Genomic DNA, 14,332 nt, shown 5'->3' on the forward strand with positions numbered 1-14,332 from the left:
AGCAAATTTGATAGTTGAATATATAATAACTATGAGTTTAATAATTATTTATACGTTGTAATTTTTACTCGTAATTTGAATAGTGCACATTTCCATATTTCCGTTTAAAAATAACTGGAAATTTGCGTTAGAAACGCGCAGAGAATCAATGAGATGATTTACTTTGATAACTTTTGATAAATTATCAGAGTTAATGACTACTGAATTTTCTTGCTTTATATATTTATTTATTATAAATTATCAAAGAATTATCTACATTATTTTTCATTGCAGTCCAGCGGAGAGTCAAAGTGTTTTGACGGATGATATTTATAATAATAAATCAGGAAAAATGTTTACTTGATTTTAATTATCGCGGAAATTTCCCATAAATCATTTCACAAGCATGCAATTATCTGTTTTGCATTAAATTTATCAGAATTCCAGTGTTTTCCAATGGATTAAAGTTGTTTTATTTAACCCTGAATCGAATTCCCTTCGCCAGAGTAACGAGGACGCATAGCCCATCGACAGCTCATTAATTACAAATCATGTTGTGAAACTTCGTAACACACGCATCTGCGTCGTATATGAGCTTTAGTTTGCTTACTGCACGCAATTATTATGCGGCCAATTACAAACATTGCTAAACAATTGTAAATATCTGTAGAATGTTTGCGAATGTTTATGAATTTATGCATTTTTCAACGATCATTATTTATATTGCAGCGATTAATGTTATATAGAAAAGTAGGTGTTATTTTCATTTTAAATTGTAAATACGCGTTCTCTGGCATGTTTTTAAAAACATTATGAATAATACAATTTTTTAAATCTTTAGTGCCGATGTTCTCCAAATTTATTTAGTACTGTATTGAAAGATTAGTTCATTGAAAAAGATATATTGCAAAATCGCAAAAATAATAAGAGATAGAAGCTGTAGCTAATTTCGCATCATTTAGTACTAAATTCGAATAATTTAGTAACGTTTAGAAATCTCGATGAATCAAAACTGCTTTGGTTGATCTCTTCGTTGATTATACAACGTGTTCAATGATCATTAGACAGTGTAAATGTAACACCGATAGACTAGTTATGCTCTCTCAATATGTGCCCGATGCAGAAGCACGGTATGATTTAATTACATGATGAGATTGTTGCTGAAATAACATTTATCAAAATGATGGATGACGTTTAACGATCCTAACAAAAGTTTACGATAAAATTTCGGTATCTGACTGGTGTGTTTTGAAGTTTAATATCGTTGGAGCTCGCATAATAGGATAAATGGTGTATTACGTTTTTCTATATATTTACATGGCATTATACATTTTCTGTGAGACTGCTAAACGAGAATGGGTAATTAACTTTTTGCCAGAAAAAAAAACGCAGCAGTAATCTATCAACTACCAACTGTAAAAATGTTTAAATTAATTCACTGTACGGTCGATCCCATTTTTCTATCGTTACAATGTCAGATCCGTCGCTCCTTTTTTCCTTTCTTCTTCCCTTTGCAGTTTCACGTTTCGATGAGGCTATCTCGGATTCGTGGAAAAAAACTGGGCCGTCATAGATAGAGCTGGTCTCGTGCCAGAGCTGAGAAGGAAAGCGGATTTATATCTTAGCACGTTTTATTTGCGGAGCTGTGAATCCACTTATACTCGGCAAACTCGACAAAAAAGGATGCAAAAAGCTGCGCTTGTGATATATTAAAGTGAAAATTACAGTTTGCGGATTTAAAAATTTGTCGTTAAAATTAAAATGGGAATTTCCAGCACAACTCTCTCTCTCTCTCTCTCTCTCTATATATATATATATATATATATATATATATATATTCGTGATACGCACACACACGTGCATCCTTGGATATCTCACGCGCGTGCCGACATTAAAATATGCTCTACATACATTATTATATGAAATTTCCGCGATGCTTTTTTGCAACAGCATGATTGCGCTTCACTCTGTTATTTTCTCTGATTTGTTTCTTATCGATCCGAGCTAGATCGAGGCTCGCCCTTAATGCACTAGCGTAACGACAAATATGATAATATATAAAATTACGGCGCCCATTAGCATAGCTCGCGCGGACCTAACCCACGTTGCACACATGCGGCTGGTTCACGTGTCAGCGTGATGCTCGTGCCTTCGTTATCTATGCTGACCACATGCCGCGTAATCTTCTTCATTATATCTGCCGAGTCGTTTTGCATTTGCATTAAACGAAAATGTTTGTGTACGCGCGTCCCGACGAGATAACGTCTGGGACTATCCCGACCCCGTTTTTATACCGATCGGATTTTAGATATAACCGCGGAAATTTGTGTGTTGCATGACCGCGGAAAATCTCAGCAGATGTCGGCGAGATTGGAGAGACAAAACGACGATGTTACTCGTAGGATATAGTTACTTATCATTATTGATATATGAAAAAGAAAAAAATTTGTAGCTTAAAAAAAAATATTTATATTATCGTAATTCGGGAATAATAAATCGTTCTTAATCCGCGATTGACCTGATCTATAAAACTGTATTTTCTTTTAATTTTTCTTTCGTTTGTATCATCGTTGAATTTTATTTATAAAGACTTTTCTATGATATTTGAGGAGTATTCTCTTTATATTCACGAGAAATCAATTTGCCATCGCGTGTTACATTTTTAGTACGTAAATGCAGTGTAAATTTTCACAGACTTAAGCTATAAATTTTTTAAAAGAACGTAAAGAATTTATACAAAACGTTTGTCTTATCTCGATCCTTGCAACGAAGAAACCTAAAGGAATGTAACAAGGGCTCGAAATCTATGACTTGCGCAAGGATGCCAGAAACCTTAGGATAAGGCTTTAATCGGTGAAGCAGACTATGGTTTACGACGACAGTTTGATATATCGGTACGGGGCTTATCACAAGGCTATCGGTAATTGTACACGTATCGCGTTATCTTGTGCAAATTTATTTTATTTTTAATCGCACGCTTGTATTTTATTTTGCATATTTTAAGAGTATATCCGCACGTTGATTGCACTGATAACTAATATACCTAAAATATACCTACGTATAAATCAAATAAGATAAAAAACAAATACGTTTCCGAGCTAACGATAGTTTGCATCTCGTATGTCTAAATTTTAATATAGAGATGAAAAGGTTCTCTCAATCACACAATAGGCAATTGATAAATATTCGACAGATTTGTTTGCGAGAATATTAGTTACTTAGCCTTAGTGTCTTCGCAATAGTATGTATTTCATAATTGTCACATCTAACATATGTTTCGTACAGAATGCGGTGACATAACATATGTAAGTAGTGAAAATCACGTTAAGTAAACCTAGAATAGAATTAGAGGGAAGAACGCTCGCGTTGTCATTTGTCGGCGTCATCATTGTCGTCATTGTCGACACGAAGATGTCTATAAGGGGCTGCTTTTACTCCGAAATGCGCCGTACGAAAGCTTTGCACTCCTCTTGGAATTTTGTCGGGTTCACGGGCCAGGAAATTCCAGTGGCGGCAATTAACGTGAGCACTTTAGCGTACTCAGTACCCTGTACTCGGGGGCAGACAAAGGGCTAGGGCACGGCAGCTGCCGGTTCTCTTCCCGCAAACATTGTTGTGCCGAAGCACAAGTTTGGCGGTCGGGTCACTTGATTTCCGAAAAGCTCGCAAATTGCACCGCGTTTTTTCGCTTGCCGCATCTTTGATTTTCTGTTCTTTCAGCATTTTTTTTTTTTTCATGCCAAGTTATTCTCATGCACGAACGAAACTCATACACGCACGAAACATTTGTTTGCTCGTAATTTCACTATTGCAAATAATGCGGTACAATCGATATACAATAATTTTATTTATTTTTTTTATTATTTTATTTGTATAAAATATTTTTCTCTTGAAGCACACACACATACACACATAAAATAAAATATTTACAGAAAATTTACTAAATTCTCAATTTAAAAAAGAATATATTTTTTAGATATACGTTCTTACATATAAGACAATCTTCCGAATTGGAATTACGTAGACATGGAATTTTCAATTTCCTGCAGAATTAAAATTCCTCAAAGCTTTCTCAATGCTTTGTAAGAGAAATGCTCGAAATTTTAACGTACAAGCAGGAAAGCTTTCTTAAAATGCATGAATCTTCAAGCGTCAGTTATTTTCAATTATAATTATACAGTATAAAAAGACAGAATATTTTAAAGATGAAGAATTGATCCACATACATCTACACACAACAAACGATGAGAGAAACCAATTTATATCTGCACCAGTTTTCCTCGTATCCCTTTGTACGTCAAGCAAAGTTTAGAAAGCCACATTTATTTTTGCAAATCCTGCATGAAACTCTCTACGTTCTTTTGCGCGAGAGTTTGTTCCAGTTTCGTTCTCGTTTGTCGGCTTTATCATGTAAAATTCCAACTTGTTCGCGACCACTTTACATTATCGATTTCTTTATACACCGGTAATGGCAAGCAAGACAAATTTAATTCCTTCCAGGATCTATATATTTCTTTCTGATCATTATTCAGTTTCTGTTTAATGATACACTCTTTAGTAAAATTTAGTGTATTTTCTCATATATTTGTCGAAAATTTATCGCTTTCTATAATTTATAGTCAGATTGTTCAGTAATGTGTGTATTAATTGTAAAAATATTTGATGATTTTACTCTTCTCTAATATAGATATTATATAATTAAAAAAAATAATTCATGTTGCACGCAAATTTTTTTTTCTATTAAACTCGACAAATCCAAATTATTTTGACGAAAATACTGGGTTGTCGGTCGCGAAGTATCATATCATATCATATTGAATCACAAAAAGGCATGAAAGCGTAAACTCTTAATTTTTTTGCTACATTGCACCAGTTCGCTATATCGCCATTTCGCGGTTCCCTATCGTTTTTTCAGTCCCGAAGCACAAATCGATGGCGGCAAGAAGCACGAAGGAAACGAAACGTGAACGGCCATATATTTCTCCCGTAGTAGCTTCGTGAAACGATTCGCGTCATTAGCTACCGCGTTTCCGCCGATGACTTTACGATTATACGTACCGACTGGCTTCATTGATTTTATCGGACTTGCTTCGTGTTCGATGGTATCGCGACGTCGTACATTCGTAGCGCGATTCACGCTATCCTCGATTTTACCATTTAAATTTATCTTAGATTTTAGTTACATAAATCTGTAAAAACAATTTTTATATCACAACTAGTAAAATTAGATATGAAGCTCCTGTTTTAATCTATATATTAATGAAAATAATGGCCTCGTTATATTTATTAAAACAACAAATTATGTTGGATACTGAACAAAGTTTAGTTAAATTGCCATAAATTTTTATTGCTCTTAATATGTAATTTTTATGGAGAATTTATTCCATTATCTGTTATTGATTTAATATAAATAATGAACGCGCGTATGTGTTTCGTGCGCGCGGTTTATGTTGTTTTTATTATAATTTATTACATTTGTTCGGTGGATTGTCATAACTGCAAAAACGTAATCGGACGCATAATGCGGCTAAAAGCGGCCGCGTAGTTAAATACATTTTGTAATGTCTGCGTGGCGAATCGCAGATTACCGCCGCAGCCGCCAGCAGCACACCTCATAGGACGACCGTCATTTCGGTTGATCGATGCATCGCACCTGCGTTCCACTGATTTATATCGAAACTGCAATGTCGCGCGACGGATTTTAATCTACCTTCGTCGAAAATTCCGTGACACTTGTAATTTAAGAAAATTAGTCGTTTTCAATGCTTTTTTTCGCCACGTGAATCGCTTAATTATCTATCCCAAGGGTATTAAATTTATTCTTTTCTACAATCTCAATTTTCTCTTGAAATGGTGAAACTAATATAATTGGTTTTAAAAAATTTTTAATTTTTATTATTTTTATTCTTTGAGTTTGACATTTAAATAAACTTATCGAACTTAGATTACTTGTGATTTTCCCACATCTCTACATAAGAATAAAGAAGATATATACGTTTCGAAATTAAAAAATAATTTTATGATGAATATGATTTGATATCCTATTTAATGGGTCTTAAAAATTATTTGAAATGAGTACCATCGAAATGAGTCAATCTTCCTCGCAGTAGGACGCGTTCTCCATCGTGTTATATACATGGAACTCAGTTCGCGAAATTGTTTCACGCAAACCCCCAACAAGCGTATCATTCTTCTTCTCACTTAATCAAGCGCGTGTTCAGGTTCCTCCAGTCGATTTCCTTCCGGCGTGTATCAATGTAGAGGAGTCGGTTACGAGTCCCGATACCAACCGCAATAACTAGATGCTTATGAATAGCCGGTCGTGGTAAACGATCAATCACTCCACGCTTCCTTTCAAGTAACGCTCTCCTTACATTCAATCCATCAGCCGGCAGCTATTTCTTCAGACGGCCTATTGGCCTTTCGAACAACGATACCCTCGCTCTTTCTATCTAAGATGTACAGTCTATATCGCGATTGCCTGGGCTGCTAGAAGGTTGTTAATAATTTCCATCGTATCGAGATATCCTTGGAGCTCAGTGGCAAGTGTAGCAAGCCTGGAGATATGACCCACAATACGCGATAATCGTTACCTGGCGGATCTACGGGGGCTCTCCGGTTAGATTGAACCTATAGAGACGAGATATTCTCGAGCATTCGGGAGAGAGAGATCGACATCTCTCTAGAAATAACCGCAGAACGCAGGCTTCAAACGCCGTACGTTACGATGTCGATAACGAAATATGGCGATTACGCGCGTGCTAGTCGAAGTGCATTTTTCGATATTTTTATCGAGTACGTACAGTCGGGTAGAATATTGTGCCGGATCTACCGAAAAGATGGAATTTATGAGAAATCCGGCAGCGGCGACGTCAGCGGCGTACGTACGATTTATGCGTCTGTATCCGGGGATATGGAATTGAATATTCAAAGTTTAAGAGAAAACCTTCGTATTTTATAATCCAAACTTTATACCGATCGTGATATTCCAGCGAAAACACGCACATCATTATTTTAACGAAAATGATGTAAAAAGGAGTATATTATTATATAAAAGATACATAATTATTAGTAATTTTATATAAATATTTTGTTTTTAAGAAGCGCGTTTAGTAATAAAAATCAAAAAGTTGTGAGAGCATTTTGCGGTGCTCCAAGTACCGCATTAAGCTTCTTAATGAGAAGCTCGATAATTTTCATTAATCTTAGTAATTGAACATTGAATATTAATTACGTATTTACCACAAAATTGTGCATGCTTTTATTTTTTGTGAGCAAGAGCACTAAATAAGTAGCATTTCATTAAGTTTATAATTGAAAATGCCGTAATTAATTCAAGAGTTTCACTCTTAATTTACCGTCGTCTTAATTGTCCGTTGCCCTCTCTAGACTGTCGAATTTATCGCGTGAACTTGGCATGCGACACGTGCAGCGGGAAAACTATGACCGCGACGGGCTATTAAATAATGAAATATGTAAATTCACCGGTCTCCCTACTTGACCTTGCACACTCGACTCGAGCACTTTCGATAGCTGGCGCATGGAAAGTATGAAATTATGGCGCGAGAAAGCTTCTCCTGGAGCACTTTGATGAAATGGTGCGTTTTCTCATTTGCCTGTACCCTTTCATTATTATTCGTCTCTGTTAAAGTTCCGTTTTAGAGTTTCAAAAGTCGCGAGGATGCGTGATCAAATTGTGCTTCAAAAGCACGCAGCTCGTAAATGCATACCACTTACCTAATGCATCATTCGTGCCTTCGATTAAGCCTTTTCACGGTTTTCATCACTGCTCGACAAGTTGAAGGTATTTGCAAAAAAATTTTGCATTTGTATATTCGAATAATATGTTATAAAAACTGTTGAGATGTTTTGTGAGAACTCACGTCATTTATTAAAAATACATTTATGTTACTTATTTTATAAATAGATTATAATAGATGAATAAAATTAAGCATAAAGAAATTTTATACTTGATGAATTTATAATATTATATAATTATAGTGTTTTATAAAAGCATTTTAAATATCTACTATATATATAAATTTATGATTATATATATATAATGAAGTAATATATAAAATATATTATTTTGTTTCTCTACATATATTCTTAATTTAATTTTTAAACAAAATTTTTAGCTCTTTGGAATAAATGTAATTTAATTTAAATTAATATAACTTCTATAGTTTATTTTTGTTACGAGAAATTGGAGCATTCCAATTAAATTTACATTTATGGATTGAACACTTTAATAACGTTATATTTATAAGAATCTTCTCTGCTCTTAGAAATGATTCTTCAACAATAATAATCGCGGACACTGTCCAATAGGTACTAATTCCATCTAGCTGAGGACAGTTTGTATCAACTTTAGATTGATATAACAGATATAACGAACATATACCGTAAGTCTAAAACAAGCTCTTGAGTTTACGAATAGCTGCATATTTCTCGCTAAGAGAATTGAAGATAGGAATTTCGTTAACTATAGAAATTTACTTTCTCTTTGCTACGTACAACTTATATAATTTAAATAGTTGCTCAGGGTATATGTATATGTTAAAGATGTCAAGATCAATTTCAACTTTAACAAGCAAGATTTTACTGTAGCTGCATCTATAGCGGTACTCGAGAAGATTTTATTCAGAGTACGACTAATTGGCGAGCGTTCTGACCTCATCCAGAAAGTCACTAAGTTTTCGATCGATTAAGCCGAAAGTCATGCTGTTAAAGCCAACTCTATAGAACGACTGCGAGTTCGTAATATTTTACTAAAGAAAGCTACGATGAGCAAATGCTGATTAAAATATTTTAGAGACTTCAAGCAAAAGCATTGATATTAGAGAGTTTCTTTCTCTTTAAAAAGACGAGAGATTTCAAATGAACATTGTATTAAAAAATATTTAATCAATATTTAGAGAAAATTGAATTTAATATGATAATAAGATTATCTTTTATTTCTCGACAATTTGGGAAAATTTGTAAATATATAGTATGTTAATAAACGCGCAAGCTTAAAAAACTATAATTTGCGTTTATTAATATATACTTACAAATGGCGAAAAGCATTAAAAAATAATACATAAATATATAGCCATTATTGTGTTACATTCATCGAGATTGTCAAATTTAAATATCTTTTGCTGTGTTAGATTTTCTCGAAAATGTTTGTCCTCGTGGAAAACTTCGGAAAATAATATTACCAAAAATTTTACCCAAGCTTTTTCGTATATATACATGGAAGAAAGTTTTGGAAAACTTTTCTTTAGAAAACTTCAGCAATCGTCTCTTTTCGCAACAACAAACACGTTATATTGGTTTTGCTAACGTCTGGTAGAAAATCGCGAACTTAACTGAAAAGTCTCGAAAAAATCATTCGACCACCGATCAACACCCTGCTCGGTATTTCTCTGTTGATCGACAGATACGACAGCCGGAGGGTCGCTGGCCAGTTAGTGGACGACCGCAATGTAATCATTTGCGGTGCTGGAATGGATGCGACCGCCCCTTTCCATCACTACCTCTCTGGCACCCTGCGTCTCCCGTCAACCCACTTCACCTCCTGACCCTGGCAAATCCTCCCTCCGGCTCGTCTATCCGAGCCGGCTGTTAATAGGGATTGAGATCCTCTCGTAGGGGCTTGGCTTACTCACCCGAAACGCATGTGACCGTTTGCACTCGGAGCTGATACGGAAGCTGCAATTGCAATTATGCGTCGAGGAATTGCTGCACGTCGGTCACATAAATCATCGTGATTGGGCAGACATACATCGCGCGATAAGAAAGGACTTCGATTATCTTTTTGCGCAAGCTAGCCGTTTGTTGACATATCAAATTAATCATTCATTCTGATTTCTCGAGAGAATCACATTACGTTTACATGGGTGTGACATATTATTCTGTATTAAATGCATGTTTCTCCATCTTGGATGTTCCTCTTTCGTATTAGATATTCTCTCGTTTTTTTAATAATAAATTTCTTTTCTAATATTTCCGTCGCGAAGCGTATGAAATGCAGTTGATTTATACATTACTTATACACAGAAAAAACAGTATCCTTGAGAGAATGCAAATATGCTTTGATTCAAGTATATTTTATCCTTATAATAGCACCAAATATAAATAATTTTGGATAAAGGATAATTTATCCTTAAAACAAAGTGCAAAATATTCTTGGTTGAAGCTGAAATTTACTTATAAATATTGCAAGGACAAGTGACAAGTGTGCATCGGATATAAGCGGTACTTTCAAATAAATATAATAATTCTTAGTTCAAATGTGACTAAGTTTGTTTTTACCATATGCGATTTTTAAAACAAGAATATATCTTAAGGATAAAATATACTTTACACAAACTTATTTATTATTAAAGCAAATGAAAATTTGTGATTACAAAGAGCATTCTATGCTTAAATCAATCAAATAGCGTTCAAGAATAAAAATATACTTAAATCAAGGATTTCTTTTTTTCTGTGTACCTATAGATTTATTTTTGTCGTCTTTCATTATTATTTCATTGTATGGGATACTTAATGCAGATAATGTGAGAAAATCGTATTATTCATACAATCGAAAGATTAAGATCTTGTCCGAGGTGCGATCTGTTTAATGCGAATCCACTCAGAATTGATATCCTCATCAGGAATGGTGCGATTGCAATTGTGTATCGAGAGACCGTAATTGCTCGCGACAATAGACTTCGCCGATGACAATGTTATTGCATCGTGACACGAATATGAGAAGCTAGATGCATTATTATTGAACATAATATTATCGATGCTAATTTAATGGGCCTGATAATCCAGTAATGTATACTGAAGATGACATTTATTTACGCAAATATCTAAACGACCAGAATCAAAGCATTAATCTATTAACACGCTTAAATATTAAGTTATTGCAACGAAAACATTTTTATAACGATATTATCTTAATTATGATGTTAATATATATTTTTTCTTTCTGCTTTTTATTTAATAAAACAATAATTTTATCCAAATTTAAGAGATCGATAATTGGATATCAATATTAAACTGCATGGCAATTATTAATTATATGGTAGAATCAATCCACGACTAATTTCCACAATCGTTAATGAAAATTAGCATAGTGACCTAGTTTTCAGTAACAATGCTGTAAAGAGATTATGCGAAAATTGTAATCGGGATAATATCCGGGGAAATTGAATCACAATATTCTACATTTTCGTACATAGATACACGTTTGCATTAATGCAAAAGCGTTTCAGTACAAATGCAACGCTAATAAATCAACGCGAATATTTATCAACGAAAAAAGTGTTTGAGAGAATTATGTCAATATTTGATATTGTTGAATATGTGATATCATTTGATTTTTTGATTTTACCATAAATTGACATTTTGAATTGTGTATATTTTTCAAACTTATTTTCAGTTTTTTTTTGTGCAATTTTTACACATTAACAAGTTAAACATTCTCATGATGTTTCAATTGATTTTGAAAAATCAGTTTTTCTCTTTGCATCTCTTTTGTCCATCTTTCGTTTTACTCACTTTCTATTATCAAAAATTAGATGCTAATCAAAAAGACAGATTGTTGTGCAACTAATTATGATACTTTAAGGATACATACTACATTATTATTATATTGTAATTGTAGCAAATGGTAATCTGCTGTGATTTATTTTATACGAAAAATCCACCTGAATGCAGTTTTGTACGATACACGCTAATTTTAATTACACTTTCAAAAACTCCAGTGTTCTGGATTTGTTACATTTTTATGCTTGATTGAAAACTTATATTCCATTTAATGATATAATCATAAAATCGCGCTATTACATTTTTTATGAACGGTCCGGTGACTTTACTTAACAGTCGTTGCAAGCTTGTCGGAACTACCGTCTGTTTTTCTTGAAGGAAATAAAGCAAGGGGAGAGTTTCATCAGGGACTCTCGTCTCATTTGTAACTGAGGAGATACATAATGCAGAGTTCGCGTTTTTCACTATTTCAACAATTTTTCGATTTATATCTCGCGACAGACTCGATTATCAATGTCACATGGCGACAGCTCTATCATGAGAAAAATTATCCGTAATATACGAGTATATTTCCAAAGAAATATACGACATATGTGCATGGAAAAATGTGAGTCACATGATTATTTTATGAATCTCGACATCGCGATCAAAGAGCTTCACTGATAAATCGTCTTAACTGATACGAGCAAATCGATTGCAATTTTTTATCCGATTCTCATGTTGCCATAATTCATACCATGATGCATATTGATTAACTTTTATTAGCTCTGTTGAATGATATCTGAGATTTTAAAATAGTTCTGCAATTAGTGAGAAGTGATATTAATTAAACATGTAATAATCGTTAGCTCATATATTTTACTTTGCTACACGTTATTATTTTTCAAAAGTTTATTTTCTAGTTTATTTTCTTGCTCTTTTACGGGATATCACTCGTACTTAAAATTTTTGTGAATTTCGCATTACGAGCTTTAAAGAATTTTTATATAAAATTACATTGCTTGCGCGCCGTCATAGTTCCCGGATTTAAAGTAGCTAGACGAGATCCTCTTTTCCGTGCAATGGAATAGATTTTCCGCGCGTAAAATTCTCTGAAGTACTTCCAGACGCTTTTCGTTTTATCCCCATTCTCGCACGTTCGCGACTCTGGTCCGCCGCCGATTGTTTCATCGATCGCTGTGGATTTGAAATTTTTAGGCGACGACAGCTGGCTAAATTGAGCGCGATGGCGATGATCCCGAAATCAGAATTTCTCAAGCGCGAAATGGATGCTAATTGAAACGTCTGGGCATTAAGGTATAGGGCCATCCCTCCGAGTTGACTTGCAGAGTGCTAAGAGCGTGAAAGGTGTAAAACGAAGACATTACATTGCCGAGTAATTACCTCGTAATAATGTAACTTTATTAAACGGGCCAAAAGGGGAGTGGGCAGCAGACAAGAAATTCCAGAATTATAATGTAATATCTATTTACTGCGAAGTCGACGACCGCTAAATATATTAGATTTAGTCTGCGCTCATTACATATTTAAGATAAACATCTGTAAAACACAATCCAAGATGAATATTTATTTTTGTGTAACAGAGATAAAGGAATAATAGATTTTATCTGAAATAACTTTGTATGATTTATGTATTTATATTTAGTGGACAATTTTTTTTTTTTTTTTTTTTTTTGGTATTTTGATTTCACGCGCGAGTTTAAATATATTGCAGTAATGATTTTATTTTGTAAATAATTGACAAATGGTTTTCGCGAATTGTCCTCCGATAATTAAAAATTTATGTTATTTACCCAAGCACTCTGCATAGCGATTAACGAATATTGGATCAAATCCGCAGTGTTGATTTTCGGCCGTGGCTCGGTTCGAAGTAATCATTTTCGTGCTTTGATCGCGACGGAATACGGTATGGGCTACGATAATTATTTTCTGCGTGACTGTACCTAGCCGAATATCGGTTGCTATATCCAGAAGATTACGTGCCACGTTTTGCAGATTGCGCCGCGACGAGATAAGGCACGTGAAACACTCATCGGCGATTCGCGGATTAATTAAAAATTAGCAGCAGCGTTAAGGAAAAATTTGTTTGAATTAAAAAAGTTCGTACCTTGTACATATTAAACGACAAAAAATAATTACTTGCCTCTCCACGTCATCAGCGGAATATAATACGAAATATGGGATAATGTAATTTTTCTGAACACACTTGCAATGGTTAAATGAAATTAATCTTCTTTATGAGAAACATTTTTTAAATTACCTCGATTTGGCGTGCGATATTTTAGATAGAAGCTCGCGTTGATAACGATAAACGTTGTTGGAAAAAAAGAAACACGACGCGGATAATTGATCATGAGTAATTTAATTTCAATTAATAGCGCGCGAATGTCGCGATATTCTCCTCCGCGAGTTTAATTACTTCTCGAACGCGTGGCTACATGTTAATTAAAGTACTTTTTAGCCAGTTCAAGAACCGACGTCCCCGTTAATCCTGTTACCGAGTCGGGTGAGCGAACGCGCTTCTATTTTTTACCACCCGGCGGGTGTGCGAGACTTCGACGAAGAGGCGGCGGAAACGATAGGGGTGATAATTAATTAAGTGGACGGCAACCTTGTGTACGAAAATGTTGTAGTGGTTTCAAAGTGTTTGGACGTTATTGCGCCCCGCAGAGCGAATCCACGGAAAGAAAACGACGTGATGATGAACGATCCGCCGTGACATGAAGAGCACCACGCGGACAGTTTGTTCGTCATTACTCTTGAAATGTCGTATATATATATATATATATATATATATATATATGTGTGTGTGTGTGTGTGTGTGTGTGTG

At 34.5% G+C, this 14,332-nt stretch overlaps 1 protein-coding gene and 1 long non-coding RNA gene across 12 annotated transcripts in view; one reads left to right on the plus strand and one right to left on the minus strand.

Annotated features, from left to right (window-relative positions):
• The window catches only part of LOC114929124 (dystrophin, isoforms A/C/F/G/H), a 420,071-nt gene that overhangs the window by 289,588 nt on the left and 116,151 nt on the right, over window positions 1–14,332 (plus strand). The gene's annotated exons all lie outside the window — the stretch shown is intronic.
• Window positions 1,256–2,001, minus strand: LOC114929126 (uncharacterized). The gene is made up of 2 exons (XR_003819202.2): window positions 1,891–2,001; window positions 1,256–1,575 (listed from the first exon to the last, which is right to left on the minus strand). It is a non-coding gene; the product is annotated as an uncharacterized LOC114929126 (long non-coding RNA).

The sequence above is a fragment of the Nylanderia fulva genome, unplaced genomic scaffold (assembly GCF_048542155.1).
Source record: "Nylanderia fulva isolate GAGA-0341 unplaced genomic scaffold, ASM4854215v1 Scaffold14, whole genome shotgun sequence".
NCBI classification, from domain to species: Eukaryota; Metazoa; Arthropoda; class Insecta; order Hymenoptera; family Formicidae; genus Nylanderia; species Nylanderia fulva.